We start from the raw sequence: 12764 nt of genomic DNA, 5'->3' as shown, positions 1-12764 counted from the left end.
ACCTAAAACACGAAATCGTTCTCTAGGAGCGAAGTCCAGTAATCTGTTTTCAAACACTTTCAAGGGTGATGAATGTGCCCAGTGAGCTTTGCACCTCTGTTTGGATTATGGCTCTGGACCAATTTAAAAACATCGAAAATTGCCATTCGAATTGAACTAAAAAAATCATCTAACTTTCAATGTTATATGCACTTAGAGCACACAGCACATAGTAAAACTCTAAGAGGCATTCAGATAAATCTATTAATATAAATTATGAAGAATTTTTTGGTGTGTGTTTGCATTTGTGAACAAATGTAAACCTGAAAAAGCCAGTCCTTCAAGATGGATCCCAAGTGGCTTTATTTTTATTGTTTCAAGACAGGGTCTCCCTCTGTCACCCAGGCTGGAGAGCAGTGGTGCCATCATGGCTCACTGCAGCCTCAAACTCCTGGGCCTCACGTAATTCTACAGCCTTGGCCTCCCAAGCATCTAAGACTATAAGCATGCACAACCACAACCAGCTAATTAAAAAAAAAATTTTTTTTTTTGGTAGAGGCAGGGTCTTGCTATGTTGCCCAAGCTGGTCTGACCTTCTGGGCTCAAGTGATCCTCCTGCCTCGGCCTCCCAAAGTGCTGGGATTACAGGCATGAGCAATCAACCTCTGTAACTGGGCATAATTTTTTAAAACCTGTATTTATTTGTACATAAATTCTGTTCTTTTCTTTTTGCTTTTTTTTTTTTTTTTTTTTTTTTTTGAACCAGAGTCTCATTCTGTTGCCCAGGCTAGAGTGCAGTGGAGTGATCTTAGCTCACTGTAACCTCCACCTCCGGAGTTAAAGCAATTCTCCTGCCTTAGCCTCCCGAGTAGCTAGAAATACAGGCATGTACCCAGATAATTTTTTGTATTTTTAATAGAGATGGGGTTTCCCCATGTTGGTCAGGCTGGTCTCGAACTACTGACCTCAAATGATTAGCCCGCCTCGGTCTCCCAAAGTGCTGCTGGGATTACAGGTGTGAGCCATTGCACCTGGCCCATAAAAAAGTTCTTTAGTGGTAATTTCTGAGATTTTGGTGCACCCATCCTCCAAGCAATGCACACTGTTTTCAATGTGTAGTCTTTTATCCCTCACCCCTCTCCAACCCTTTCCTCCGAGTTCCCAAAGTTCATTGTCTTATTCTTATAGGCATAAATTTTAAATAGAGTCAAGTGGCCATTTGCTGACTAGGGGTCTGTATCTTTGTAGCTTTGGGACTTTCAGAATTTACGTGAACCAACCAATCATAGCTCACCTGCCTCAGCCAATCAGGACTCAGCTGCATTGACCAATCAGAACTAAGTGCTTTTCAATCCTTTATTTCCAGGAAGGGACCTGATTGGGAACCTGGCAGGAACTTTAGCTACAAAGCCCTGAGCCTTCCCTTTGTTCTTTGGAATTCACCTTTGTTTACACTAAAAGCTCTGCCTCGCCCGGTTTGTACAGTGTTCACCCGAACAGGCTCTATCCTCCAAATTCCTCTTCAGATTACTTTTCTTCACACATTTAAATTAGTACTTTAAAAATTAGCATTGTCAAGATCTGAAAGCTAAAAGTAGAAATCTTAGAATATATAGACCTAAAAGCAAATGCATATTTCTTAGCTACAATAGAGACATCACCAAAACTATATAATTTATCAAAATTGATAAGTAAAAATTCATCAAAATTAAAATGATCGTCAAAAGGCACCATTAATAAATGAATAAACTACAGATTGGGAGGGGAAATCTATCTATCTATCAATCAATCTGAAAAGGACTAATATTCAGAACAATTAACTCCTACAACTCAGTAATTTGAAGAAAACAAGTTTTAAAAAATGGTTAAAAGTTTGTGACAGACACTTGTCATGTCAGACCGCTATTGAGTCCAACAGGAATGTCATCGTGTATGAGAAAAAACTCAGAGACAGTGAATCAGACAGAGGGTTTATTGGGGGAACTTACATAAAGGGACAGTCCAGTGGCAGTGGGCTGGACAGGAGAACCACTGCCATTTGTAAAAAGCAGAGTTTATACAGCATTTTCACTTAGCACATTCCACCTGGCAGCCTCTATTTAACCCATAACAAAGGGCCTTGATCCCCTGTAAGGCTTTTGTTCCAAGGGATGAGCCCAGGGCTTAGATATCCTCCACAGATAAGGAGTGAATATTAGCCTTGGGCATTCCTGGATTCCTTAGCTCCAGACTCCAAGCACACATTCTTCTTAGACCACAGGGTCATTCTCAGGGTATGCTTAAATTTGTTGATGTCAGGTGCATCTGTTATACAACACTTTTTAAAAATTTATTTATTCATTTATTATTTTTAAGACGGAGTCTCGCTCTGTCGCTCGGGCGGGAGTGCAGTGGCGTGATCTTGACTCACTGCAACCTCTGCCTCCCAGGTTCAAGCAATTCTCCTGCCTCAGCCTCCTGAGTAGCTGGGATTACAGGCGTGTGCCACCATGCCTGGCTAATTTTTATATTTTTAGTAGAGACAGGGTTTCACCATGTTGGTCAGGCTGGTCTTGAACTCCTGACCTCAAATGATCCACACACCTCAGCCTCCCAAAGTGCTGGGATTACAGGCATGGGCCAAAGCACCCGGCCCATACAACACTTTAAAAAGGAATATAAGAAGGGCCGGGCGCGGTGGCTCAAGCCTGTAATCCCAGCACTTTGGGAGGCCGAGGTGGGTGGATCACGAGGTCAAGAGATCGAGACCATCCTGGTCAACATGGTGAAACCCCGTCTCTACTAACAATACAAAAAATTATTTGTATGGTTGGCAGTTTTTATGATGTTAAATGTATGACTCAGAGAAATAAGAAAAAAAGGAATAAAATAAAATAAACAGCCGGGTGCGGTGGCTCACGCCTATAATCCCAGCACTTTGGGAGGCCGAGGCAGGTGTATCACGAGGTCAAGAGATCGAGACCATCCTGGTCAACATGGTGAAACCCCGTCTCTACTAACAATACAAAAAATTAGCTGGGCATGGTGGCGCGTGCCTGTAATCCCAGCTACTCAGGAGGCTGAGGCAGGAGAATTGCCTGAACCCAGGAGGCGAAGGTTGCGGTGAGCCGAGATCGTGCCATTGCACTCCAGCCTGGGTAACAAGCGAAACTCCGTCTCAAAAAAAAAAAAAAAAGGAATATAAGAATAAGGCCAATAAGTACATAAAACGATGCTCAACATTAGAGAAGCAAATTAAAACCACATCAAGATGCCGTTATATACCTAACAGAATGGACAAAATTAAAGACTGATAGCATCAAATGATAATATAGGGGAAGCAAAATTTTACTTCTACCTTTTCAGCTGGATTTAAGAATTAAATTAAGGTAAGGCCGGGCGCGGTGGCTCACGCCTGTAATCCCAGCACTTTGGGAGGCCGAGGCGGGTGGATCATGAGGTCAAGAGATCGAGACCATCCTGGTCAACATGGTGAAACCCCGTCTCTACTAAAAATACAAAAAATTAGCTGGGCGTGGTGGCGCGTGCCTGTAATCCCAGCTACTCAGGAGGCTGAGGCAGGAGAATTGCCTGAACCCAGGAGGCAGAGGTTGCGGTGAGCCGAGATCGCGCCATTGCACTCCAGTCTGGGTAACAAAAGCGAAACTCTGTCTCAAAAAAAAAAAAAAAGAATTAAATTAAGGTAGATCAACAGAAAAAAAGCATACAAATGTATTTTATACAAGCTTTATGTGGCATGGGCCCTTCACAAGGAAGTGAAGACCCGAAGATGCAGTTAGAGTTGCAATTAAATACCAAATTCGACAGAATACCAAATTGTGAAAAAGTCTAAATTTTTGAAGCTAGAAGATCAGTTATTTTAGTAAAGTTGGTACAGAATTATCTTGGCACTAACTTCCTGACTTTGATTATAGGAATGTTATTTTTCTTCTCATATGGGAGGGCATCTTTCATGTGGGAATTTCATCGCCTGCTTTTAAGAAACAGAAAAAAGGTCACAGTTATCTTCTTGTGCCTGCTGTTTTTTTAAGTGCGTCTAACTCAAAATAGTCAAAATGCCAGTGTGGCATATTTTGGCGTATCACATTCTTAACCCTTCACTAACAAGCATTTTAAATAACTAGAATACTTTGCTAGAGGGAGTATAAAATGATACAATCACTTTAGAAAACTGTTTGGCAGTTTTTATGATGTTAAATGTATGACTCAGAGAAATAAGAAAAAAAGGAATAAAATAAAATAAACAGCCGGGCGCGGTGGCTCACGCCTATAATCCCAGCACTTTGGGAGGCCGAGGCGGGTGGATCATGAGGTCAAGAGATCGAGACCATCCTGGTCAACATGGTGAAACCCCGTCTCTACTAACAATACAAAAAATTAACTGGGCATGGTGGCGCGTGCCTGTAGTCCCAGCTACTCGGGAGACTGAGGCAGGAGAATTGCCTGAACCCAGGAGGCGGAGGTTGCGGTGAGCCGAGATCGCGCCATTGCACTCCAGCCTGGGTAACAAGAGCGAAACTGAGTCTCAAAAAAATAAATAAATAAATAAAATAAATAAATAAAATAAAATAAACATACCCCTATTCACGACCTAATAATTCCGCTTCCAGGTGCTTACCCAAGAGATATAAAAGCATATATAAGGGCCGGGCGCGGTGGCTCACGCCTGTAATCCCAGCACTTTGGGAGGCCGAGGCAGGCGGATCACAAGGTCAAGCAACATGGTGAAACCCCGTCTCTACTAAAATTACAAAAAATTAGCTGGGCACGGTGGTGCGTGCCTGTAATCCCAGCTACTCAGGAGGCTGAGGCAGGAGAATTGCGTGAACCCGGGAGGCAGAGGTTGCGGTGAGCCGAGATCGCACCATTGCACTCCAGCCTGGGCAATGAGAGTGAAACTCCGTCTCAAAAAAAAAAAAAAAAAAAAAAAAAAAAAAAGCATATATCAATAAAGTCTCACACAAGAATATTCAGAACAGCTTAATTCAAAACACCCTAAAACTGTAAACATCCATCGGCAGCTGAATGGGTAAACAAATTGTAGTATATCTATGCTGTGGAATATTACTTAGCTATACAAAGAAATGAACTATGTAAATGAATCTCAAAGTCATTATCATGAGTAAAAGAAACTAGATACAAAAGAGTATGATTTAATTCGTGTAAAATTCTAAAATAGATGAAATTAATTTATCATTGTCTTGTCTCCCAAACCTAAATCTTCCTCTTAACCTCCCAGGTTTGTCTGAAAGATACTATTATACTAATTAACTCAGCTAGATTCAAATATGCATATGAAAATTTATTAAAGGATAAAGATAGTAAATTTAAAATAGATCATTAAAAAAATAAGGCCATTGGCCACTCATGCCTGTAATCCCAGCACTTTGGGAGATCAAAGCGGGCAGATCAAGAGATCAAGAGATGGAGACCATCCTGGCCAACATGGTGAAACCCTGTCTCTACTAAAAATACAAAAATTAGCTGGGTGTGGTGGTGCGCGCCTATAGTCCCAGCTACTCAGGAGGCTGAGGCAGGAGGATCCCTTGAACCCAGGAGGCGGAGGTTGCAGTGAGCTGAGATTGTGCCACTGCACTCTAGCATGGCGACACAGCAAGACTCCATCTCAAAAAATAAATAAGATTGTCAATGCTTTGTGTGAAAACTGAAAAAGTATAGGGCTGAATTCTAATTCACTTATACTAAAATAAGTACTTGACAAATTTAAAAAGTTAAACTATTATTGTTTATCATGGTTTAAAAAGGTTAAACTAAAAAAGTGGAACAAAAGCATTAGAAGACTATATATAAAATAATTTTGGTGTGAGGAAACCTTTTATAAGTGTATTGTGCCATTTAGAAACCAAAAGAGAAAATACCAATAAATTAAACTGCATTGAGTTTTGTAAATAGCTGCACAACAACAATAATGATAATTAACAAAGGCAAAAGACAAACTGAAGAAAAATAAGATCAGATGTAAAAAGCAATTCACAGCAGATAAAAGTTAAATGGTAAAAACACATAGGAAAAAATGCTCAAACTTACCAGTAGTCAAGAAAATGGAAATTAAATTTGACATTTTAAATTAACAGATTGAAAAAAATCTAAAGATTAAAGCTTTTTTAATTAAAAATTAATAATTTCTGTCTGTTTTGTTAACTGTGGTATTTATTTGTCCAGAAAGGCTAGTTTTACACTTAGGTAACAAGTTTAAGATCACAGTGCTTAACCTTAAAAAGTTTTTACTTCCCACTCAGGCTGTACATCATAGAGGTCAGCCAGAGCTCCGCTTGGTACAGTTACCCAGAGAGCAGGTCCAAGGATCTTGTCCCTTTGGTGGTTTCAAGAATATATGATAAAAGAACATTCCAGGCAGATGAAACAAGTGCACAGAAGATAGGCCTACTCAGCCTGATGTGTTCAAGCACCTGCAGGGAGTCCAGTGTGGCTAAAAAGAATAAAATAGGAAAAGCTGGGCCAGGTGGCTCACACCTGTAATCTCAACACTTTGGGAAGCTGAGGCATGTAGATTGCTTGGGCCCAGGAGTTTGAGATGGGGTTTGGTCATGTTGCCGAGACCAGCCTGGGCAACATGACCAAACCCCATCTTTGAGAAAGAAAAAAAAAAATTCAAAAAACTTAGCTGAGCATAGTGGCACATACCTGTAGTCCCAGATGCTTGGGAGGCTGAAGTGGGAGGAGGATCGCTTGAGCCTGGGAGGTTAAGGCTGCAGCAGTGAGCTGAGAAGTGTACCACTGAACTTCAGTCTGGGTGACAGAGCAAGACCCTGTCTCAAAAAAAAAAAGAAGAAGAAGAAGGAAAAGGAGAAGGAAAATAGGGGAAGAGAGGCAGGAGATCAAGCCAGAGAGGGAAGCGAGTGAAAGTGTGAGGATGTAGATCTGTTAGACCTGTTAGATCCTATACCTTTATTTTATAGCATTAAAAAAAGTGTGTGTGACCATTATTTACTTCACACCTGTCACCTTTCATTTAAAAACTTAAGAGGCAAAATCTTGTTCTCCTCTACGTATCAGCACCAAATTCAGTCCCTGGCACAGGATGAATATTTTATAAATATTTTTGAATATATGAAAGAATGAATAAATGAACTGCAGTAAAATCAAAATCAAAAGCATGGCTTATAGGTGAATCTATTTTATCCTCAGACCACTAAATTCTTAAGTGTATAAATACATGAATATAATACTTTTTAAAATTGTTTCTCCCAAAAAAGAGAATTGATTTTAAACAATTCAAATCAGTGGGCTATATGTATATAATTCTTCATTATTATATGTTAAAGATAGAGTTTGCCTTTCACTCCTTTTCTTGAAAACTACAAAGTTCCAGTTGATGAAGCGGTAACAGGTTGGAAAATGGATGAATGTTACTTACTGTGGCTAGAGATGAAGAGACAAGGTATTGACCACACTGTCTGTGATGGGAGCATAGATGACTCCTAATTTAAAGGACTAACAAATAAGCTAGAGTTGGAGTCTCAAGTATAACCTTCCTAAGGATAGATGTCTTGGGGTCCAGCTTTACCCACAAATAGGTTCTGGGGCCTTGTTTCATATTGTCACCACCTTTGTCGTCCTCCCCACCCTGTTTTGGGGGTGTTCACATAGAAGTCATGAACAGCAGCAAGAAGAGGCTCTGGAAGAAGGATACTGAGGAAGGAGGCAGGGCATCCTGATCTCTGAAGGATCCTCTTGTCAACCGTGTGAAACATGAACAAGTATTCAAGGTTAAAAGCTATTGTAGATATATAGGGCATGAGTTGGACTAGACAGGGCATTCAGTTCCCAAACCCAGTGTAATGTTTAATTTTTATACATCAACTTGACTAGATCATGGGCTCACCACGGGCATTATTTCAGGGAGTGTCTGTGAGAGGGGTTTTTGAATGAGGTTAATAATATTTGAATATAGTGGATGCACTAAAGCTGACTGAGGGTCCATTGAGGGCTGAGTAGAACAAAAAACAGAGGAAGGAAAAATTAATACCTTATCCTGACTGTTTGAACTGTAACCTCAGCCTTTTGCTACCATGAACGGAGACTTACACCCTCTGCTCTGCTGGTTTTTAGGCCTTCAAGCTTGTACTGAACTACACCACCTGCTTTCCTGGGTCTCCAGCTTGCAAATAGCAGGTTGCAAGCCCTCTCAGTCTTCGTAATCATGTCAGCCAATTCCTCATACTAAATCAACTTTTCTATGTGTCTCTTACTGGTTCTGTTTCTCTGGAGAATTATGACTAATAAAGATTTTGGTACCGAGAGTGGTTCTAGAGGGACAGAATATTAAGGATGAGTTTCCTGATGGTGTTTCAGGGTTCCTGGAATTGGTTCTCTAATCTTATTAAAGATGTTACTGATTCTTTCCAGTAGTAAAGTGAGCACGGAGTGCATAGCATTATCTGGCAATAGAAATACACAAAATATTTGCATTGAGTACTCCTAATCAACCAGTTATAAAAGGCAAGATGCTGGCTAACTATGTATATATATATTTTTTTATTTTTGGAAAATTGCTGATGGGTGTTATGAAACCTTTGTTCTTGTCTTCTTAGTCTAAAATAACTTAAACAAGAGACACACAACAAAGAAGATGCAGCATAAAGCAATTCATTGCAAAGGAGAAAGAATATTTTGAAAGTTAAGGGTACAAAAGGTAGTACACGCTTAGAGAGAGGATTCAGAGCAGGCTGATGATAAGGATGAGACAGCAAAGACTGGCACTAGGGAGATTCCCTTTCTTGCGGGGGGGTCTTACATGATTATTCATAAGGGGGTGGGAAGAGGTGTTACTAGTAAGCAAGTTCTGGGTGGTCCTCTGGATGCACAAGAGCAGTAGCTGTACATGCTTGTTCATATATCGCATGTCTCATTAGCATCGTAACTCTCCACCCAGGGGTGGGTTACTATTATAGTGAGCAAAGGGTCAGTTTGAGGACAGGTGAAATCAAAACGTGCATGCTGTCTACAGGGAAATTTCCTACTGAAGATAGCTTTGCTTGAATTAGCTTGACTAAATGTGAATGTTGGGGCTTATTTTATTGAAGTGTGTGGTGTAGTAAGCCACAGTTGCTGCATACCAAGGGCATGTTTACTTTCTTGACTACCTATCCTGCCTCATAATGAGTATAATGAGGACAGTTGGTTGTTTCTAATGTCACTGGATAAAGTGGTACAAGAAAAGGTGAGTTTAGGGATTTTGATCCCCAGCTCAAGTGCTCCATAAATAATCTGAAAGCTTCTATGTGCACCCTGAAGAAGACCCTATCGCCTGTGGCTGCAGAGCTGAGACTATTGAAAATCAAACACAGAATCTCATCCTGTGACTGGCTGAATTACAACAGAAATTAAAATTCCAGCCTTGCAGAGTGACTATTGTTAAAATGAGGGCACTTACTGGGGGAAAAAAATGGGATTCTGTAAATTTGGATTGGGACATGTGGGAAGACCTTGATGAAGCTGAAGACATTAAGTCCTAAATTCTGTTAGTCTTCTTTGCTAGTGGAGAGGTTTCCCAAACCCAGTGGAAGCAGCTTCTCCATTTCCAGTGATAGTACCCTCCAGCCTGTCTGAGATGATTAACACTGCATTGCCTGAGAAAACTGTAATGGCCTCCCTTGAGGCAGTTGCTATGCAAGACAATGTTGATTCTCCTCCAGACCCACCCTACCACCCTTCTTTGCTTCTAGACCTGAAACTAGACAGGAGTAAAGTGTTACCCATGAAGAGATGTGCGATACTCCAAAGAGTTACTCAAAGTCTCTAATTTATACAGACAAAAATCTAGGAACATATGTGGGAATGGATATTAAAGACGTGGGAAAATGATGGAAGGAACAAAAAGTTGGATCAGGTCAAATTTATTGACATGGGCTCACTAAGCAAAGATTCTGCATTTAACATTGCAGCTTGGGGAGTTAGAAAGGGTGCTCACAGTTTTATTGGCTTGCTGAAACATGAAAAAGATTAATTAGAAGTGCTGGACATGCCTTGGTTTAATCTAGAGGATGAGAGTAAAAGGTTTAGGAATATTGGAAAATAAGATTTTTCATTTAAGAACTACTCGCCCACACTGGGAATGTCAAGAAAGCATACCTTTCACCAATACTATGAGAAATAAATTTGTGAGGAGAGCTCCAGCATCTTTTTCAGAGCTCTGTGATTACTCTTTTCTGTAGGCCAGAGCTCACAGTGGGAATTGGTCACTGAACTGGAAAACCTAAAGGTAATGGATGTAATGGATCCCAGGGTGGCAAGGCTCAGGTAATGGGACTCAACCACCAAAGTCAGGGTGAAGTGGTTACCGTAAGGACAGAGCCAAAGGAACAATCAGAATAATCTGACTTGTGCAGACCTATGCTTTGGCTAGTTGATCATGGTCTTCCTGGAAGTGAAATAGATAGTAAGCCTACTAAAGTCTTATTTGACCTGTATAAGCTGAAAACTTCTAAGTCAAGTGACACAAGTTGAACTTGAATCATAAAACCAAAGAATCGTGGTCCCTTAATTCCCAGACTTGAGCCACTTTATAGAGCCAAAATGCTTCAACTGAAGAGGAGGACCTCAAGGGGACCCTGGTCCACAACCAAATGTTTATACTGTTAGTCTTTCTCCTAGTCTTTCTCAAAGGGATGTACACCCTTTTACCAATGTAACTGTGCATTAGAAAAAGGAAATAATCAGATCTTTTGTGAACTAGTGGACACTGGCTCTGAAGTGACACTAATTTCAGAAGATCCAAAGTGTTACTGTCAGGGCAGCAGCTTATGGAGGTCAGGTGATTGAGAGTTTTAGCATAGTTTCAACTCACAATGGGCCCAGTGAATTCCTGTGGTTGTCCCCCAGTTCTAGAATGTATAATTAGAATATAGTCAGCAGCTGACAGAATCCACACATTGGTTTCCTGACCTATGGAGTGGGGGCTATTATGGTGGAAAAGGCCAAGTAGAAGCCACTAGAACTATCTGTACTTAGGAAAATAGTTATCCAAAAGTAATGCTCATTTCCTATAGGGACTGAAGAGAGAAGTGCCACCATAAATACTTGAAGGAAGGTGAGGTGGTGATTCCTACCATAGCTCCATTCAACTCACCTATTTAGTAGCCTGAGCAGAAGACAGATGGATCTTGGAGAAAAACAGTGGATTATCACAAACTTAACTAGGTGGTGACTCCAATTGCAGCTGCTGTACCAGATTTATTGCTTGAGCAAATTAACACAGCCCGTGTTTCCTGGTATGCAGCTATCCTTTTTCTCCATTCCTGTCTATAAGGCCAACCAGAAGCAGTTTACTTTTAGCTGGCAAGGCTAGAAATGTACTTTCACTGTCCTACCTTAGGGTATATCAACTCACCAGCCCTGTCCTTTTTGTTCACGGGAATCTCGATTGCCTTTTCTTTCCACATCACATTGGCCCATTACACTGGTGACATTATGCTCACTGGACCTAATGAGTGAGAAGCAGCAACTACTCCAGACCTACTGGTAAGACATTTGCATGTCAGATGTGGGAAGCAAATCCAACAAAAATTCAAAGGCTTTTTTTTTTTTTTTTTTGAGACGCAGTTTTGCTCGGTACCCAGTCTGGAGTGCAATGGCGCGATCTCGGCTCACCGCAACCTCCGCCTCCTGGGTTCGAGCAATTCTCCTGCCTCAGCCTCCTGAGTAGCTGGGATTACAGGCATGCACCACCATGCCCAGCTAATTTTTTGTATTTTTAGTAGAGACGGGGTTTCACCATGTTGACCAGGTTGGTCTCAATCTCTTGACCTCGTGATCCACCTGCCTCGGCCTCCCAAAGTGCTAGGATTACAGGCGTGAGCCACCGTGGCCCGGCCTCAAAGGCTTTTTTTATGTCTCAGTAAAATTTCTAGAGGTCCAGTGGTACGAGGCATGTTGAAATACCCCTCTTAAGGTAAGTTTTTGAATCTGCTGCCTCCTATAACCAGAAGAAGCACAGCGCATGGCAGCCCTCTGGATTTTGGAGTCAAGATTTCCTCATTTGGGTTTGTTAACTCTGGCCCATTTACTGAGTGACTTGAAAAGCTGCTAGTTTTGAGTAGGACTCAGAATAGGAAAAGGTTCTGCAATAGGTCCAGGCTATTGGGTAAGCTGCTTTGTTGCTTGGGACATAGGGACTTGCAGATCCAATCGTATTTGAAGCGTCAGTGGCAGATAGAGATGATGTTGGAACCTTTGGCAGGCCCATGTAGATGAATCTCAGTGCAGACTCTTAGTATTTTGAAGAAAGGCCTGTTGCTATCTGATGCAGATAACTACTCTTTTGAGAAGGAGCTCTTGGCCTCCTACTGGGCCTTAGTAGGGACTGAATGCTTACCATGGTCAACTAAGTTACCATGCGACCTGAGCTGCCCATCACGAGCTGGGTGTTATCTGACCCACAAGCCATAATACTGGGTATGCACAGCAGGAGTACATCATCAAAGAAAGTGTTATGTATGTGACTGGGCCCAGGCAGGACCTGAAGGCGAAAGTTAGTTATATGAGGAAGTGACCCAAATGCCCAAGGTCCCTGTTCCTGCCACCTTGCCTTTTTTCTCCCAGGCTCATGGGAAGTTCCTTATGATGAGTTGACAGGAAGAAACAACATGGGCCTAGTTTATATATGGATGTCCCAGCCCTTCTCTGAGACATCCCTGAAGGACAATGGTGAAGAGAAATCCTCCCAGTGGGCAGAACTTTGGGCAGTGCACCTGGTGGTTCATCTTGTTACCCCATCTTGGTTAAAAGCAGAAGTTCTGAAG

Source organism: Aotus nancymaae, unplaced genomic scaffold (assembly GCF_030222135.1).
Source record: "Aotus nancymaae isolate 86718 unplaced genomic scaffold, 86718_ANA_hifiasm-v0.15.2.pri h1tg000015l_0, whole genome shotgun sequence".
Taxonomy (NCBI): domain Eukaryota; kingdom Metazoa; phylum Chordata; class Mammalia; order Primates; family Aotidae; genus Aotus; species Aotus nancymaae.
This window is presented reverse-complemented; position numbering follows the sequence as displayed.